Consider the following 20,894-nt stretch of genomic DNA (forward strand, 5'->3'; position numbering starts at 1 on the left):
AAAAATTCAGACTCGGTCCAATAGGTCCGATTTGCAGGGGCCGAATGTCTGATTTGGCCCTTCCGAATGGCTAAGGGCCGAATGAGAAAGGGTCGAATGCAATTGGTCCGAAAGTCAAATTTGGATAGTCCGAATGTGGTTGTTCGAGGGCCGAATGCCCAAACAGTGGAGGGCCAAGTCAGGTGGGCTAAGGTCTAAATGGTGAATTTGGATGGGCTTTGTCCGAGTGGGATTGGGCCGAGTCGGCAGGGCCGAGGGCCAAATTTTTGAGTGTCCGAGTCAAGTGGGCCGAATGGCCAAATGGTCGAGGACTAAGTCAGGTGGGCTGAGGGTCGATTCTAGGACTCAACCCAGAATCATTGTCTCTTGGACGGGCCGAATGCAACACATTTTTCATTGAGCTTGCACAAAATTCCCATGCCAAGCGATCGAAGCCTTCGCATTGCTTGAGTACCTCTAGATCCTAACTACACGTGCAGGGGAAGGTGTGGAAATACCTGTAGTGGGCAATGAACTCATCGATGATGAGATTGAAGCAAGTCCATGCAATGAAGCTCTCTCTCTCTCTCTCTCTCTCTCTCTCTCTCTCTCTCTCTCTCTCTCTCTCTCTCTCTTAGAGGCAAGCAGGGTTCCAAATGAGCTTTCCCTTGGTCTCCTGGCTAGTAAACCCCTCCTCTGCAAAGTTCTTGCCACTCCTATCCCCTTGCTTGTCTGTCTCAACCCCTTTTAGCTCTCCTTCCTCCCATTTTTCACATAGCTATGCATGTTTGGCCTGTTTTATAACAGCAGACCCTACACTTTTTCACCAGATTTTCTAATCTTTACCTACTCTAAATAAACAAGAATCGAAAGCAAGGTACTGAACTAATTTCTCCTTCTAAACTAACAATCAAAGATAAAAAATACTTGTAGCATGGATTAAAGACCCAAAACCTCCTATCTACCTCAAGCTCCGGTTCGGGAATGGAATCCTTACTTCGATGCTCGATTTGAAGCGCACAAGCGCTCAAGCTTGAATCCGTTGGTCCCAGCAAACAGAACCAAAATATAGAGGTGTCAACTACTAAGACCCACAGATCAGTTATTGTTCAAGCATTTCAAGTAAGCACTAATGGCTACCTCTCACATATCTGACGCGATATCCCTCTCTACGAGTGTAGTGAGCTTACCTTGATGCCCAATTGAGTTGCTTCCTCTCACAAGCACTCCAATAGCTCCACAATTCGTGATGAAAGCTTAAGCATCCTCAAGCCTCTTCCTCCAAGCTCCATCCTCCATAGCCATGCGTGAGACAAGAGAAGAGAAGAGAAGAGAAGAAGAAGAGAGGAGAAGGTGGAGAGCTTCATCTCCAAGATTCCTCACTCTCACAAGCTCACTCCCTCACACTCCCTCCCTCAAGTACTCACAAGTAAGCAAAAGAAGAGAAGGAGAGAAAAAGAAGAGTCCACTTTGCCACACACCAAAGAATGAGCTCTCATTCACTTCTTGAACTTTATATACAAAGCCCTAAATCCCTTTTGGACAGTCATCCTTTTATCCCCTTTTTTACATGGCTAGCCGTAACCTAGGCCATTTTTCCCATTGTCCTCCTATCTTCTTAACTTCCTTCCTACTACCCATCTACCTTTACAATTTGCATGGGTGAGAGCCTCGCACTCTTAAAATAAATCACGGTGCGCCTTGCGCTCTTTTACAAAAGTATCGACTTTCATATTTTCTTGTGTGCCTTTCTCCTTGATTTAGGATTTTTCTATACTTCTTGTGTTTTCATATTTTTCTTGGAGCGCCTTCATCTTCCATTCCACTTTTGCCTTGGCCTTGTCTTTTGCTTTAGATTTTTTGGATTTTCCACCTTGTTCATTTGAGGGTTAACATATATGCTAAAATATTGAGAATAAGTCCTAAGTACATGCATATTTATATTTGGAAGGCTTTAATGGATAGATATACATACCATACACAAGACTATAAATGCATGTATGCACTTGCATGCATTTATCCAAAGGTAATTAGAAACTTTTCTTCTAAATGATTAAGCTTGGGCATATGATGAATACATAGGCACACTTATATATCTACAAACTCAAGCATGAAATTTCCAATTGTTAGCATCCATGTGCACACGTGCACATACACATGTGCACACACACATGATAGAGTGTTAAGAAGTGAATTAGAGAGAGAGAAAGAGGAGAGAGAAGATTACAGAAGAGAGAGAAGAAGAAGTATAGAAGAGAGAGAATGAGAGTGATGAGGAGAGAGAAAGATTGAAAAGAGATGGTTGGAAGCCATGAAAGGACAAGAGGAGCTAAACAAAGAAGAAGGACAAAGTTATATTGTTGTGTAAAAATTGATTACCTGTATATGTGCCCTTTGCCCTTTTATATGCCCCTAATTCAGCTCTTTATAAGAAAAGAACTAGAGAGAGAGAAAGAAGAGAGAGAAGATTGCAAAAGAGAGAGAAGAAGAAGTGCAGAAGAGAGAGAAAGAGAGTGATGAGAAGAGAGAAAGACTAGATGTTGAGTGTGAAATATGTTGGTTTTTGGGCTGGTTTTTTGTTGTTTTTGATGATAAATGGTTGTTTTTTATGACTGATTGTTTGAATTTGAAGATATTTTAAAGTGTTTGGGAAGGTTTGGATAAGTTTGAAGGGTTTTTGATGGTTTTTGATGAGGATGTTTGGTTTCGTAAGGTCTGATTTTCTTTCGTTTTCTTCTGTTTTGTTTCTGTTTTGGTAGTAGAGATGGTTGAATGAATGTTTTGAGAGATGCTTGAAGTTGTGTGAAGAGGTTTATGAAAGATTGAATTGGTTTTGTTTTGGTTTTTATGATTTTTATGGATTCTGTTGATCTTCTGTGAAGTTCTATAAGCTTCTGTAGCTCTGTTGTTCTGTACTTCTGTTGCTTTGTGATTCTGTTCTGTTGTTTCTGTTGAGTGTTATGATGGATGTGTGGATATTTTGGGAAGTGTTTTTGTCTTAGGAAAGGATGAATGGAAGCTCTATCCAAGCTAATTGAAGTGAAGAAGTAACTGCTGAAGATTCACAGAAGGTTACAGAAGACAGATCTCACAGGACACTATGAAGTCTCTGGTGCCCCTTCATACCACACATACCTTTTGGAAGGTGTATCCACGACCAAGAGAGGAGTATTATGTGTGATTATTGATTATTGTAGTGAGGAGATTATGTACATTTGAGAGAGTATCATTGAGAGAGAGAGAAGTGAGAGATAGTCAATTTTATGCATGAAAACAATGTATCTACATGTGAGAGAAGAGAGAAGGACTATTAAGAAAATAAAGAAGAATACTATGTGATGTATTTCCAAGCAAAAGTGGTGTATTTCTTTGGTGTTTTATTGTTCTTTTGATGGAGATTATGAAGATTATGAAGAATATGGTTGATTTTATAAAATCCATGGGAGATCTACATGATGCTGCATGAAGATTTGTTGTGCCTGGTGTTCTTTTCTTCATTGTGATAATATAAAACCTAATAAAAAAAGCTTGTTGATGATGACAAGATAGATTTTCTTGCAATAGAAACCCTATTTCCTTGGTGTCTCTCTTGGGGCTCCACTAGAAATGGAGAGAGAAATACTGAAAAGAAGAAGAGAGATTGTTGGAAGCCATGAAACGACAAGAGGAGCTAGACAGAGAAGAAGGACAAAGTTGTATTATTGTGTAAAAAATGATTACTTGTAATGTATCATTTGCCCTTTTATATACCCCTAATTCAGCTCTTTACACATAGATGCACAAGACATGCTCTTTAGTTAAGCATGGAATTGGAACTAAAGAATGAACAAAAAATATATCCCACCAAAGGATGAATTGGAAATAAGTAATATTAAATGAGGAAAATAAGGGAAGGAAAGCAATGTAGAGTTTATTTGCACCAATAAAACACTAATAGTCACATTGTATTTGTTATCCCTAGTTAGTTAACAAAACCATATTTTTTAGAGTAGAAAGCTAAACCTTTGCTTTCTCAATCATTTTGTCATGTAGATATTCCATTTGTGCTCTCATAAACAAAGGCCCATGTACACTATTTAGCCCTCATATTTTTAATTCCCACATCATTTTCATAATTTTATGAAGTAACCAAAGCCCCTTGCCATGTGGCACAAAAAGCTTCTTGCTAGACAAAAGCTATGTTTCAAGTCATTGATGTCACAAATAAAAACTCATAATTATAGAAACAAAAAGTCGCATTCAAATATAAGAAGCCACAAAATGTATTGGGACTGCAAGTGCATTTGGAAGATGCACACTTGGGCAACATTTAGTTACTAGCTTTCAAGGTAAACATGCAAATTGGAATGTAAGCAAAAAGACTTAAACCTTACAATATTTGGAGATTTTGGTTTTAAATTGAAATATATTCTTAACTTGTGTAGAAAAACACTTACATATTATCAAGTCAATTGTTATTTATTACTTGTGTAAAATGTGAGCCTTGCTTGTAGGATGTGTTCATGGTCAAGGCCAAAGCTTAAGAGTGATAATTATAGATGCCTTGGGTATTACACATCAAAAGATTGAACCACATGCGATTAACAATAGAATTTACAAGATTACACTTATTAAAAGGGACTTTTTAGTTACAATTTGAGACAAAATCATAAGTTCCTTAAGGAAAATTGTTTATTGCTCATGATATGTAAGTAAAGGGTGTTTTTTAATACCCTTTGAATGCACCTCACATTGATGATTTCTCTCTCTCATGCAAGAACAATGTTTGTGATATTTTTCTCTCATTGTTGGCACAAAACCTTGTCCAAAAGAGCATGATTGCATGAATATCAAAAGGGATCATGTTATAAATGATGATAGATTTTAGGAAGTATACTTTGCCTTAGAGATTACTACATCTCAAAGAGCACCCTTTGTCATAGAGATTATTATGGCTCAAAGAGTACACTCTCATATGGTGTTCCAATTGCATGGACAAGGGTGGATATGGTTCTATTATTTCTAGAGTGATTGTCGATCAAAGAACCTCAAAAACCACATCAATATAAAGAATTGTACGAGACTATCATATCTTATTCCAACCAAACAATTGGCTTTGGTATTTCCACATAAAGAGGAAAACAAAGAGTACACAATGCCTTGTGAACAAGCATTTTGATCCTCATAATTTATGCACATGGGAAGAATATGTAAATGTGTAGTTAAAATAAGAAAGTACCAAAAACATTGGATGAAAAAAGAAACTAACAAGAATACAATAAGGTATAAGATCTCTACATGTCAAATTAGTGATTTATCACATCCTGTCAAGTATCAATAAGTTAAAACAAGGTGACGTAAATCACAAGGGCCTACAAGGTAAGAGTAGAGGCTAGGTTCAAAGACTTAGTGAAGGTGAAGGAATTATATAACTCTAAAAGTCAAAGATAACAACTAGATGGGAAATGTACATAAGAATGCATTTAGGCTCTAAAGTGGGTAGAACAAAAATTACTTTTGAGATAATAAAAAAAGAAATTATCAAATTATAAAAAGTTAATTTGGGATAGAGTTTCAAAATTGAATTAGTTAAATTACACATGAAACCTTTGTTACCAATCTCAGCTTTTATTATTATTTGTCTTTAGTTTAAATTTCGCTCAACACTTTTTAAATGCAAAATAAATTAGCTAGATGAATGTCACAAAACATCTATAACATCATCAAAATGCAACATGGGAAAATATGCACTTAGCATAAAGCTTTGCTCAACAAAGGAGCTCCTACTTTAAAGGCATACAAATGCTCCTTTAGGTTTTTCAAAAAAGCAAGTATTCATCTAGTACAATAAGGAAAAAGCTTATCCGCACACAACATAGGGCTTTTTTACATAGGCACCCTATTTCTGTTCTTCAAAAGATGGTTGGTTACCCAACACACATCAAACTCCAAAGCTCCAGTGCAGTCAGTGTCTAGACCCAAGGGATCACTAAAAAGAGCCAACGTCATGAGTATGTTGGCCTTTAACCCTACATTGTAAAACTACTATTTCATTTTCTTCCATATGGTAAATGCCCTATCATAGTACCAAAATAGGTGAGAATGGAATCAATCTCCAAAGAACACATGGGATAGAGGGGGGAGATTCCTTTGAACTTAGAATGTCCATCCTTAGTTGGAAATTTCCTAGCTACTACAAGCTTCCATGACATAAAGTTGAGTGTGAGAGAAGGGCCGGTGCATTTCCATTCCATTTTGCACCCATAGTTCCATGCCCTCACTTGTGTGTTTAAGAATGGTTTCTTCCCATCTTCGTTCATTTTTAGAAAAATCACATTATGCCTATAACCAAAATACTTGTTGGATTTCAAATTTAGGATTGGCTTGCCTCCATTATTGATAAAGAACTTAAGTGGGTGCACACGCAAGTAAACAAAAGAAGTGGGCCAATATTTTTTGTGCAAATTAAGTGCTAACTGTAGAAAAATTGTTTCCCATTTTTTTCAATTAAAGTTGTTTGACAACTTGTTCAAGAGGTTTTAGATTGTCCTTTGTAGTTTAGTACATTTTTGTAGATTTAGCAAGGTTAGTAATTTTGTGTTTGCAAGTGTTGCCTATTCATTAAAGGTAAAAGGAAAGGCCCAAATTGTTGTAATAAATAATGATCTCTTTTATCCTAGGATCTAGGACAATCATATGTCTTTTAAGAGGTTGTGCCACAATCAAACATCAATACCTAAGCCACATCAAATTGTGGAAATTTTGGGATCTTGATGGAGACATCTAGGCAAGGAATTTGTCCCTGCCAATTCTAATGATCATTTTCCACCATCAATTTTAGTACTCAAAAATCCACTCCCTTAGAATGCATGCCTAGGGATTAGTTCTTTCAATGCCTTTCAGGAAGTAGTAGGAAAGTCTTTTGATTTTAGTACTCATATCCTAGCTTGCACACTTTCATTCTTCTTCATCACTATGAGGGTATCCCAAGATGTAGCATGCCACATGTGAAATGGCCCAAATCTCCATAAGGAATGTCTACATGTATTTTCTAATTGCTCCCACAAAGTCTTTGAGAAGTATCAAGCAATGAAGACAACAGAGAGTGAGGCGATATTCAGGATTATCATCTTGCCAAGAGTGCTAATAGGGAGAGACTTATTCTTGATGATTTTTTGTTGAAGTTTATCCAATAGCCAATTAAATTATTAAGGGAAAGTGACTTCTACTCACTAATGGATAGCCTAAATATATGAAGTGATATCACCTATTTGAACTCGTACTATGATATCACTATGCCAATTCCTTACACAACATGTACATCATCTCAATCTTAGACTTACTTATCAGTAAGCATGAAACATCTAGAAAGTGCTTATAAATTTTGAGAAGATTACCAGCTTCCAAAAATGTTGTCAACAAAAACCGAAGTGCAAAATTATGACCCATTAGAAAGTAGGAGGCCTTAAAGATCATCTATATATACTCAAAATTCAACCATCCTTAAGAAAGGTCAATAATAATGGCAAGCAAGAAAGAGGCAAGGGGCCATCCATACCTAAGCTAACTTGACAAGCTGAAACTCATGAGATATATAGCCATTGATTTTTACTATTGTCATGGCATTTGTGAACAATGTAACCAGTGAACCACAAAATTGATTGCCAAATCACAAGGCCTTTAAGACCTCAAGAATAAACTTCAACTTATGCAATCATATGCCTTCTCAAAATCCATCTTTACCAAGACAAATTCACCAATTCATTCCAAAGCTAAATCCATGGAATATATCATTCATGAATGCATCTACCATGCACAAAACCATATTGACGAGGGTAGATAATTGTATGGATTAAATTTGATGTGAAGAGCAAGTGCCTTGGCTACAATTTTGTGAATCACATTAACTATTGTCATCAACTCCATCAGCACAATTGTATCCTCTTCAAACCTTTAAGGACTAGCTTAATTAGAAAACTTGGGCATTTTAGCAAATATTTTAATCTCATTGAAAAAGTCACAAATGTCCTACCCACATGCTTCTCAAATGGCCCCAAAGAATTTTGCAAGAAGGTCAAGCCATCCTTGCCAAGAGGCTTCCCCTTTTACATTTTCTTCAACAAAAATTCAGGGTCCTTTGTAGTGACGGCTCTAGAAATAAGAAGACCTATATCAACCAAAATGTCAGACTGGTAGGGGGCTAGAAAACTCTATAGTCTTTTGATTAAAGGTGTCCACCTGGATGGAGATAATCATCTCCCTTCTATACTTGGATTGGAGGGACTTAAAGAATAGGGTGAAGGGATAATTGCCATTCATGTCCCACCACATCTTCAATTATACTATGAACACTCCATAGTAGTAGACAAAAAAGCTTTTCTTCTTCAAGCTTTATAAACTCCATATATTTTGGAAAATTTAATCACAACTTCAATACATTTTTGCAACCTAGCAACAAGCAAGAAGAATCTATTGCCTCTCACCCAGCATCTTCGATGTTAGTCAAGTAGGATTGGCTCTTTAAAAAGGAAGTTTTTAGATGAAAGGGTAGTGGTCCATATTCGTGTTGGTTTGTGACCAAGCAATGAGACTATAGCATTCACAGAGAAATCATTAGACTCAATCCACTCTGCAAGTACCTTCAACTTAGAGTTGGACCCAATAACCCATCAACCCCACCTAATGTAAATCATGATTAATATAAAGCCACCTTGATTAATGTAAGATTATGTCACTATGATAATATGCACATTTCCTATAAATAAGAAGAGTGATGTTTTTGATGCATTCCAAAATCTCTTAGCCAACATAGAAAATAAATTAGAAATGATATCAAATGCTTAAGGATTGATAATGGTGGAGAGTATATCTCTCGTGCATCTTAGCATTTTTGTGATATGTGTGGCATCAAAAGAGAGTTAATAACTCCAAAAAATCAAACTCAAAATGGGATGGCCAAGAAAATGAATAGAATAATCCAAGAAAGGGCTCATAAAATGCTATTTAATGTAGGTCTCACTTATGGTTTTTGAGTGACGTTGTTAAGATAGCTATTCATTTAATTAAAATGTTGCGTAGCAAACCATTGGATGGAAAGATTCCAAAAGAGGTGTGGTCTGGAAAGAGACCTTCCTATGATCACTTATAGCTGTTTAACTATGAGGCTTACATGTGTATATCTAAGGACAAGCAGAACATGCTTGATCCTAAATCTAAGAATCAAAATTTTCTTGGATATGGTGATCAAGGTGAAGTGGGTTACCATCTTTGGGATCCTTCCACTAAGAAGAGTGCATAAACGCGATCTTATCTTCAATGAGGATAAGATTCATAAATAACTCAACAAGATAGTTTATATACATAGAGTAGTTTTCTAAGAAGATGGATGACCACCATATGAGCAAAATATATGGCCTATCCCTCATGATACAGAGCTTGGATAGCCAAGAAATGTTAAGCTGGGAGTGCCGCATGTAGGTGGGTAGCCTCACATTGGGCAGGATAGACAATTGAGACAACTAGGGGCTTAGGTTGAGCCAATGTTTTGTTAAGATGCTCTACACAAGTTTCTAGACCACCAAAGAGATGCACACCATGTCTTAACTATGTCATGGTTATAGATTGTGGGCATCCTTCATGCTATGTTGATGCTATGATTGAGGATGATTGTCATAAGTGGATGAAGATTATGTAGTCAAAGTTAGAATATTTGGTCAAGAATGCTACTTGGTAGTTGGTTACTCCCAAGGAGTGCTACATGGAGTAGTAACATGTGTTTGATTCCTTCATGAGCTCATTGCTAAACAAACTTGTTTGATGCCTTTATGAGCTCATTGCTAAATAAACTTGTTGGATTTCATTGCATAGCAAAGATCCATGAACTTTAACTATCCAAAATAGTGCCAATTTCCAAACAGACATTTCAATTGAATACATTGAGATTTATTTAGAGAGATACATTCAAAAAGTTGAGAAGAAGTATTTCCATTTTGTAGCTCCATCTCTAGATTGAAGACATTGTCGATGGTTCAATCAACATGGTCAAATGTATGGCACCACCACTATTAATTTTGATAAGTGTGTTGGATATTATTCTAATGTCTCTAAGAGTGACTAATATTAACCTTGGTGGTTTCAATGATGGCATCTTTTGGGTTGCTCCTCACTCAAGACCCAAACTCTCATCCCATACACCAATGATGCAAAGTGTTGGAATTGCTATATCATCTATTGGGGAAGGGAATATGCTCCAAATAGCTTCTTCCATTGTTTTAGTCAGATGCAAGTTGAAGGCAAGGGCTAGGAGTGAGGAAGCATTACAATACCTAAACAATGCACGTAGGTTAGCCACTAAGAGAAAAAGTGAGGACAAGCAAGGGCAAGGTTTTGTGAAAATATTCAAGCAATTTGAGAAGCATTGGGAGGCCCTACAAGTTTGATGCAAGGATGTTGCCCACAAGGAAGATATGATGATGGGAGCTCAATCTCACATTTTGCCTCTAAAAATGTGGCAAGGGCAATATAGCCTGTGTGCTTGAAGTTGATAGAGAGCCCAATACTAAGCATGCAATATGGCAATAAAATAGAGCTTGCATAAAGTGTGTGAGCAATGGGAGATACACTTTGAATGATAGTTTATATTTAGTGTCATTTAGAAACAAGAGCCTTAACACTCATGATTTGAGAGAGAGAGAGAGAGAGAGAGAGAGAGAGAGAGAGAGAGAGAGAGAGAGAGAGAGAGAGAGAGAGAGAGAGAGAGAGAGAGAGAGAGAGAGAGAGAGAGAGAGAGAGAGAGAGAGAGAGAGAGAGAGAGAGAGAGAGAGAGAGAGAGAGAGAGAGAGAGAGAGAGCTCATAGAAAGTTTGCAGAAGTAGGTTTTAAAAGTATTCCTCTTTGAGATAAAAATCAAGTATTTAAAAAACATGCAAAAACTTAAAACAAGAGGTGTAGATAATAAAGTAGAGTGATGAGAGAGAGAGATAAGTACAAAGTTCAAAATGTTAAAATGTGCAAAGTACAAACGATCATCATTAACCCATGATATATGCTCTGAATATTCAACAAATGATTGGTCAACCTGTCAACATCACAATGGATGCATACATCACCTTGGAGAATAACATCATCTTCATCATCAAGTTTCATCCTATGAACTGCTAGATAAAAGCTTAGTCCAATGGTTCTTGGTTCTAAGATTATATTTAATGATATGGTCCTCTTCTCTAATCTTTAAATAACAAGGGCTCTTCAAAAGCACCCTTTTCCCTTATTTTTTCCAAACCTACAAATCCTCTGAGCAAACCACCACTATTAAAAAAAATTAATTTAAATGTGGTTTCCCCTTAGAAAGGAAGAGAAGTAGATCAGCCAACACAAATCTCTCTCAGTCAGTGTTGCAGTATCAAAATTGCCCTCCACTATTGTTAATGTCGCTATCTTTCAATGATGAAGCTTTTTCAGAGAAGGATAAAATCAAGTGTGCTAGAAATTATTTGACAGGTAAAGCGTCACTTTGGTGCAAAATTATTTGTCACATCATCAATCAATCAAAGACATGGAATGTTATTTTTTCTAAAGTTAAAGAAACTTTCTAAGCACCTTGGTTTCATCTCCGTGCAAGGCAAAATTGGGCCAAATTATCATGGCAATAAGGCAATAATATATCTTTGTGCACCAAAATATTTTGGCAAATACTTTTATTAGTGCATTTCTTGAGAATGTTCCTGAGAGCATGCTGCAACACAAATATGAAGATAGTCTTCAGCTAAGCATCCAAGCTAAATTGAACTCTCTTAAGCCACTTCACTTCATGATACCATTTCTTATGTCCATGATTCTAAAAAACTATTCCAATCCATTGCCCACATCCTTCACAGCCCGCATCAATCTTGACTATCCCAATCCTTCAATAATAACCACAACTACAAGAAACCTTTCACCTCTTATCACTCTAATTCTTTTCCACCCAACAGACTTTCTAACTTTCAACCAAAAAGGTAGCAACAGACAACGGTATACAAACAACAATGCAAATAACAAAGTAAAACCTTAAACAAAAATTCTTAATCTTCAATGTAAAAAGCTCAAGTTTACTTGTCATTGATGTGAAAAAACTAGTCATTTTCAATCGGATTGTTGAGTTCAACTTCCACCCAATAACAATTAGAACATGGCTCAATTACACAACATTGAGGAGGTACCTGATTATGCTCCTGATTAGACTATAGATAGATTGTAGCAAGAGGTATCAACTAAAGAAAAACCAAGTATGCCTACTTCTTTACATGCTTTGCTTAAGATGAAAGGTTCTGTGAAAGATCATGATGTTACTATTTTGCATTATGATGGTAGTTCTCATGATTTTATTTTGGAATGACTATTTAGGAGGTTGAAATTAGAGACTAGTCCTTCATTGTGCAAGTTTAAATATGCATTTCAAGATTTTAGATATAATAGAACACTGGAAATCAAAGGGTTTGAAATTTCTATGGGTATATACTAAGAGAAAAGTGATTTCCTAGTTGCACCTCTCTAATCATTAGATATCATCATATGACAGTTAGCCATCAATTTAATCCTAACATTGACTATCATACTTGTACTATCACTTTTGAATTTCAATACCAAACTATCTCTGTGACTAGCACACAAGCTAAAAGAGTACTTAGAAAGCAACAAAAGGCACACATGATTTTTTTCATTGAAATAGAAACCCCTAAATCTTTTGCATTGACCCTTACACAAAAAAAGTTCTTAGATTCTTACAAGCTTTGTTTTGTAGATGATTATCTACTTGAGTTGTCACCCTCTCATGGAGACCTAAATTACAAGATAGAACTTTTCCTTGGAGTAACTCCACCGCACAAAGCTCCATATAGGCATAGTCCTTTACATAAAAAAGAATTCCAAAGACAAGTAATTGAATTGTTAAATAAGGGTTCAATCCACCTTGACTCTTCTCCATTTGGTGCACCCATCTTATTGGAAAAAATAAAAACGCACATATAGAATGTGCATTGATTATGGAGACCTAAACAAAGTGATTCACTACAAGGGAGTAGGCATTTAGCGACATCCATATTATATAATAAAAAATATTGATGTCTTGTATTAGCGATGTTGTTTGAGACACAAATAACAATGAGATTTTAAGACAACAAAATCATTGAAAACCCGTGCGCGGCATTTCTACAAACCATTTGTGAAAGAGAATGAAAGAGACAGCGACGAGAGAGCTCAAAGCTGTGTGTGAGAGAGAGAGAGAGAGAGAGAGAGAGAGAGAGAGAGAGAGAGAGAGAGAGAGAGAGAGAGAGAGAGAGAGAGAGAGAGAGAGAGAGAGAGAGAGAGAGAGAGAGAGAGAGAGAGAGAGAGAGAGAGAGAGAGAGAGAGAGAGAGAGAGAGAGAGAGAGAGATCATCACCGCCTCCGTCCCCACCACCATTGCTACCATACACGAAGAAGAAGTAGAGGGGTGCAAAGGAGAAGGGAGGGAAGCCGCGAAGGCAAGGACAAAAAAGGGAGGCACAAAGGTTGCGAGCCTTTGAGGTAGATACATTGCCTCTTCTTTCTTTATTTTGTATTTTTTTCTTTTCTTTCTTTATATTTGTTTGTGAAGTGATGCATTGAGAGAGAGAGAGGGGGGGGAGGCAGGGAGGGAAATAGAGAGAAGTGGGGAGGGAGAGGAAGAGAGAAAGAGGGAGAGAAAGAAAAGGAGACAGAGGGGGGGCTTCATGAAAAATAGAGAGAGGGAAGGAGAGAAAGATCGAGAAAGAGAAGAAGGGATACAATGAGGGGTGGAGGGAGGGAGAGAGGAGGGTGAGGGAGAGAAACAATGAGGGATAGAGAGGGGGAGGGAGAAACAATGAGAGAGGAAGGGAGGGAAAGATAGATGAAAATAGAGAGGGGGAGAGAGAAATGGAGGGAGAAGATAAAAATAAAGAGGGAGAGAGAGGAAGGGAGAGACAAATAAAGAGATGGAGAGAGTGAAAAAAAGAGAGAGGGAGGGAGGAAGAGAGAGATATAAAAAGATGGGAGGAGAGAGAAAAGAGAGATGGGGGAAGAGAAAAATAGAGAGAGGGAGGGAGGGAGAGGAAAAGAGAGAGGGAGGAGAAAGAAATAGAGAGGGAGGGAGACATAAATAGAGAGATTGAGGGAAAAATAAAAATAGAGAGCAAGAGAGAGGGAAAGAGAAATAGAGAAACAAAGAGAGAATGAGAGAGGGGAAAGAGAGAAAAGTAGAGGGAGAGGGGAGAAGAGAGAGATAAAGACAGGGAGGGAGACATTGCTTCTCCCTTTTTTATTTTCTCTCTTTATTTTTGTTTGTGGAGAGATGCATTGAGAGAGAGAGAGAGAGAGAAAAAAAAAGGCGAGAGAGGGGGCTTCATGAAAGAGAGAGAGAGAGAGAGAGAGAGAGAGAGAGAGAGAGAGAGAGAGAGAGAGAGAGAGAGAGAGAGAGAGGGGGGGGGGAGGGAGGGAGAGGGAGGGAGACTAAAGGAGAGAAATAATGAGGAAGAGAGAGGGAGAGAGAGAAAGAGAGGTGGGAGAGAAATATAGAGAAATAAGAGATAAAAATAGAGAGTGGAATAGAGAAGGAAGGGGGAGGGAGGGAGGGAGGGAGGAGAGAGAAAAGAAGAGAGAGGGAAAGAGAGAGAGAGGAGAGTGAAAAGAAGAGAGAGGGAGGGAGAGACAAATAGAGAGATAGAGGGAAAGAGAAAAATAGAGAGAAAAGGGAAAGAGAGATTTAGAGAGATAGGCGAGAGAAAAAGAGCGACAGAGGGAAAGATAAAAATAGTGTGTGAGAGAGGGGGAGAGAAATAGAGAAACAAAAAAATAATATGAGAGGGGAGACAGAGAAAAGTAGAGAGAGATGGAGGAAAAGAGAGAAAGAGAGGGAGGGAGACATCGCCTCTCATTTATTTGTTTCTCTATTTTTTATTTTCTCATAAATAGAGAAAAGTACAAGTAGTGAGAGATGTATTGAGGGAGAAGGAGGGAGAGAGAGAAATAAAGAGGAAGGGAAGAAACAAAGAGGGAGAGAGAAATAAAGAGAGGGAGAAACAAAGAGAGATAGAGAGGGAGAAACAAAGAGGGAGGGAGGGAAAAACAAAGAGAGAAGGAGGGGTTGGGAGAGAAGAGGGTGAGGGCGAGAAATAATGAGGGAAACAAAAGCATATTGTCTATTGTAATATAGACGAAATGAACAACAATGATGGCTGTGACATTCAAGATTATGAGGCATATTTCAATAAGCATGTCCCATATTCTTACACTCAGTGCTAGCTGGCAATTCGATGAAAGTGTCACTTTGTCTATAGACCACATGTATGCTTCAATGAGTTTCAATCAAAAATCATTGACCAAGCAATCTCGGACTTCGAGTTAACAGTAAGAAAATTTTGTACCAATCATGCTTTATATTCAAGCTATAATTGAATACCATATACAATAATATTAGATGTGTCGTAAAAATGTTTACAAAGAGATGCCATTCCATCCCAACGAATGCACCTATTGCAGCCCATAAGAAGAGTTCGTGGGCATGCAATGGATAGAGTGCTAAAGCCCATAAACCCATTAGAGGGTATGTCGCTAACTACACCCTCAACACCAGAAGAGATAGTGGGTCTTTTGGACCTTCCTCCAATCTTGGAGATCGAGATAAAGAAAATAATCAATGCATAGTACTACCCATGGATGCTGAGCCATCTAATTCATTGAGAGAGGAGGCATCCATACCATTATACAATGGGTGTAGGGTATCTCACTTAAAGATGCTACTTGCACTCTTAAGTGTACATGCAAAGTACAAATGGAGTGATGTGAGTGTGACCGAGTTGTTTAAGTACATACTATGCTCCTTTGTCTTTGACTCCATTATAAAAACGGTTTTTACTTTCTTCAAAGGTACTTGGGTTTTTTTAAAAGGTTGCTAAAATATCATATAATGCCACCTAGAGACGATGCCTGAGTCTTGTGACAATGCACAACTGGTGTTATGGAAGCTTGGCATAGACTACAATGCATTTATGCATGTATCAATGATAGTGTGCTATTTCGAGGAGGCTACAAGACTATGGAGACATGCCCAAAGTGTGGTGCTCATAAGTATAAACAACAAGACTTACAAGGACAAACCATCCCTCAAAAGGTTCTCAAACACTTTCCACTTGTACCACGTATATGTCACATGATTCTCACATCAGGCATGGTGAGCTTGACAATGTGGCAGGTGCAAAATGAATCCATAGATGGAATCTAGTGAATACTTGTAGATTATGGATGGCGTAAATTCATTTTGTCTCTGTTCAACTTATTTCAGTGTGTGGCTAGTAGTCCTTGTAAATTACAATATTCCACCATGGCTTTCTATGAAGAATGGATACCTAATCCTTAGCTTGCTCATTCCTAGGCGCTATAAATTCAAGAACAAGAACATCTATCTCCGTCCATTAGTTGATGAACTCAAGATTTTTTGGGAGGAGAGGATTATTGTGGAAGACATGAGCAAGCATGATGGTCGGCGGTCTATTAATATATGAGTCATTCTTATATGGACTATGCATAACTTTCTTGGATTCAAAGAGTGCTCAGGTAATTGAGCTTCCATTCTTATTCGGATATCTAACATAGCTCGTTTATGTTAGTGTTGACTAGATAGGGATATTGTGACAAGTCTGGTTACCTCCTTAGGTTATCATGCATGTCCATTGTGTGGACCATACTTAGACTTTTGAAGGTCGCAGACCATGAAGAAGATGGTATATCATGGTTACGCTACTTTCTTACCCAAGGGCCATGAATTGAGGACAATTTTTCTTGGATGACCTCTAGCACAAATAAATGCCCAAAGCTAGTACTGATGAAAAATGGTCCATGAGGAGTCACTTCCAAGCAGAATGTGATGGTTCTCTATTTTCTATGAGTTGCCATATTGGATCCACTTACAGATCAACCATTTGTTGGATCCCAATGTGCACATTTTTAAGAATGTGGTAGCTTATTGTGGAACCATATCATAGGAAAGAGAGACACTACTACAGGGGCACAGATGGATTTGAAGGAGGTAGGCAAGATAGAGGCACTTTGGCCCCACATAGTTCTAATGGTTGTATGCAACTACCTCGTGCTTTTTGGGTCTTGTCCACTAAAGAAGAGTGCATGGTAAAGCAAATTATCGGGTCTATCCACACCCCAATGGGTATGATACATTCTCTTAAGTTTACTTTTTCTAAAGATGACCAATTAATAGGACTAAAATCCCATGATTGGCACAAGATATGCCAGGTTTGTCCCAGCCTTAATAGTAAGTACAATCAGTATTTTACTATTTTGTATCAACTCAATGTTTTTAGTGCTTTAAATTTTTGGCAATTCATACTACTGATCATGATTGTGAGATGTCGACGATTTATAAGTTGTCAAATTTAGTGCATTGGATATCATAGAAGGAGATCAAGACATCCTCTATTGAATTTGCAAGATAAGGAGTGGTGGAGGCAGTCTATCTCTTTGAGAAATACTTGCCCACGAGCATGCTCACGATATAAACTCACCTGCTAGTACATCTCATGGATGAAGTGGAGATTGCATGGCCCATCCATACCAAATGGATATTCTTCTTAGAGCACTTTATGAAAACTTTGAAGGGCTTTGTGTGACAACAAGCTCATCTAGAGGGCAATATGGCCGAAGGTTGGCTAGTATCGGAGGCACTAGTGCATATTTTGAAGTGGCCATCGATGGTTGGTTCAAATAATAATATGTTGCGGACACTAAAAGATGATGATAAACTGGCAGGAGATGTGGTGGTAAAAAATGAGATAGAAAAGTGGATGGATGGTGCCATGGAGGAGAAAGTGGATGGATGGTGCCATGGTCAAAAATGAGATAGAAAAGTGGATGGATGGTGCCATGGAGGAGAAAGTAAATCATTTTTGTATGTTGCACCGTGCATCTATGGAGAACTAGCTCGATAGGTATGAGCAGGCCAAAAGGGAGCGAGAGAGTGTGTGATTAGAATTTTCATGCCATCAACTGGTTTGATATTCTGAGGGCATAGAGGAGATACCGCGGTTCATGTCAACAAGATGGTTGCATGATGCCTTGCAGCTTTACACAAAGGGGAAGAAGTCTCTAGGGAGGAGTGGAAATTCTCGAGGGGATGTAGTCCAAATGTGACCTCATGCTTTCTTTGTTGTTACATCTGGATTTTATACAAGACTACTAATCTAGGCATTTTGATGTACAATACAAAATCTACAATATAATTGGTCATGTGGGTGATATTTTTGAGTTGAGCATATCGATAAAATGTGTTTCACAACAAATTGTGGTCTCATGATGAAGTTTGAGCAAGAGAGACAATAGCGGGCCACAAATCCAAATATTGTAGTAGATGGGATGGAGTACATGACAATCTACAAAGTGTTATTTCAATGGATTATTGTAGCTTCTCCATGATCATATTTGATGTACAGTGGTTTAAAGTGGTATTGAAAGGAGTAAGATCAATTGTTTGGTGAGGTCTGTCTAGATTCTTGGAGGTAGATTTCCAGATAAGATGGAATGATCTGTGCGACACATTTGTTTTGCCAGGCCATTGTGAACAAGTAAATAACCTTGTTTGTTAAATTTTTCATAGTACGAAATAGTCACAAATGCTGGATCATTCTTTACAACACACTTATATGTGATATTAAATAGGTAATCTTCTATCTAAACCTCTAGCGACCTCATTTTGGTGGTATGTATGCCATCAACACCTCAGAGTGCTCAAGTGTATGATGAAAGCAAAGTCCCAAGCATGGACGAGGAGAGTATGTAGGTAGAGGAGTCAATATTAGGGGGAGTGGAGGATGCGAAGGGCTTGGAGCATGCGGAGGAGACATGCACGGGTAATGTAGACAAAGAGGTAGGAGTAAAATAATTTTTTGAGAATGAAATAGAATCCTCTCTCTCTAAAGTCCTATGCATAGACCTTCTAGTGTACACTGAGCTATGCCAAGAGCTTGACATGGAGCCGTATGACTAGTGCACTCTATTTACGTTTGCTTCTCAAATTTGTTGATAATTTGTTTTTACTAGTACTTGCGTATGTGCTTTTTAACTAACATCTTTTTTTTGCAAAGTTATGTTTTCATGCTTTACCTAAATCCGTATATTGATTATGCTAACATCATTTTCAAATTGTGCAAGTTATTATTGATAATACCTAGAGAGCAGATTAAGCCAAGGGATAACAAATGAGTTGTAGGAGATCTTCACACGTATATCTCTAGATCAGATGGCATGCTTTAGAGATATGGCAAAGCAGGAGTTGTCTCGTGGTGTTCTACGTGATCTACCTCAGTACACTTTGACGCTTCGATCTCCAGTAGGTGGATTCAATGCCCTCGACTGGCTGCAGAGGGAAACTGAAGGACATCTCACTCGATTGATGGAGGGGGTGGTTGTGGTGGTTTTGGGGAGTGTCGTAGAGATGTAAATGTTGTGACCCCATAGCCAATTGCTACTTGTTGTTCGCGTACTGGTTGTAAAGAGAGCGACTCAGGTGGGTGTTGTGGAGCACTCGAGTGGACACTTATCACCTCTAGGGTTTGCTGCACCTATACACATGTCTACTCCCATGACTCTAGGTTTCACTTAGCCATCCATAGGTGGCACCCCTATGGGTGCTACTCTAAGAGATGCCACTCCCACAGCAAGTACGCTAGATAGACGGGGATCTTTGGTTATGCCTAGGAGCATAGTGGTAGGTGGGAGAGGGCACACCTTAGATGTACCCCACCAAGGTATGTATACCTAGTGTGGATGAGAAAATAGGTGTTGTGATGATGAATGATGAGGTGAGGAGGGTGATGGCTTGCATGAGAGAGTTGTGCCAACAAGTAATCATGCACATCGTTTTAGACCACTAGAAAACTATACGGAAGAGGATCAAGGATTATGTGCTAACATCCTTGAACGAGGAGTTCTCAGTACCTATAGCGATAAAGAGGATGGATGATGGATTGTATATATGGATACATGTCACATAGACAATTAGATGTGTGTAAGGCAATCAAAAGTGATGCTTCAAAGCCTAAGTGATGAACATAGAGGATTGGCAAAGACTTAGGAAGGAGGCCACAAACTCTCCAGGATGATAACGGCAATAGTGGGACGAGGGCATGGCTAAAGGTAAGGGTTGTGCATAATCTATGAAGTGGCAGACATTGAAATTATTTGGAGGATTTTCTAAGTTTTCTTTTGGTTGTGTTCACTTTCTTATTTAGATTACTGCTTGTACTAATAACCTTATTTTTAAAAATGCTACTTTATTTTTCTTATAGCCCTCAATTACAAATCGTAATCCTACAGGTTTGGAGACTTGACATACAAAGAGATACAATCTCACTGCACTCACATTGATAGATTGTATGCATGTGGTGGCTTAGTAAGTCATACCTCTTCCTAGTTTTCAATCATTAGTTTTTTTGCGATGCATTACGTATTGTGGATTGGTCTCTAGTTGTTTATATTACAGAGTCCATTCAACGCTCCATTGTATCGAGATGAGCTCTTGGATGGTGAGGAGCTATAGCAGTCACTTGGATTCGTGGAGCACACATCCTTTCCTTTTTTGGCCCTATGACCCATGCAGGCTCTTTCTATGTAGTTTTCCTTGGATATATTTCTCATCCTTTGTATGGGCTCGCATTTTGTGATATTTATAGATACATTTTCCTGTTTGTTTTAAACTCTCCTCTCTATCGTTATATGTAGTTCTATGAGTTATCATCATCGGTATTGTACTTATTTGAATATTGAATCAACGACTTTGTTTTTCCAGTATCTCATGATGCATATATTTTGATGACGATGATTGTGTACTAAATTTATAATTGCTTTATGGAAAATTGTTTAATACATGGAGCTCGAAGGGTGGCAGGGCAATATG

The sequence above is a fragment of the Lygodium microphyllum genome, chromosome 18 (genome assembly GCF_053477565.2).
Source record: "Lygodium microphyllum isolate KBCC chromosome 18, Lygodium_microphyllum_v1.1.10, whole genome shotgun sequence".
NCBI lineage: Eukaryota > Viridiplantae > Streptophyta > Polypodiopsida > Schizaeales > Lygodiaceae > Lygodium > Lygodium microphyllum.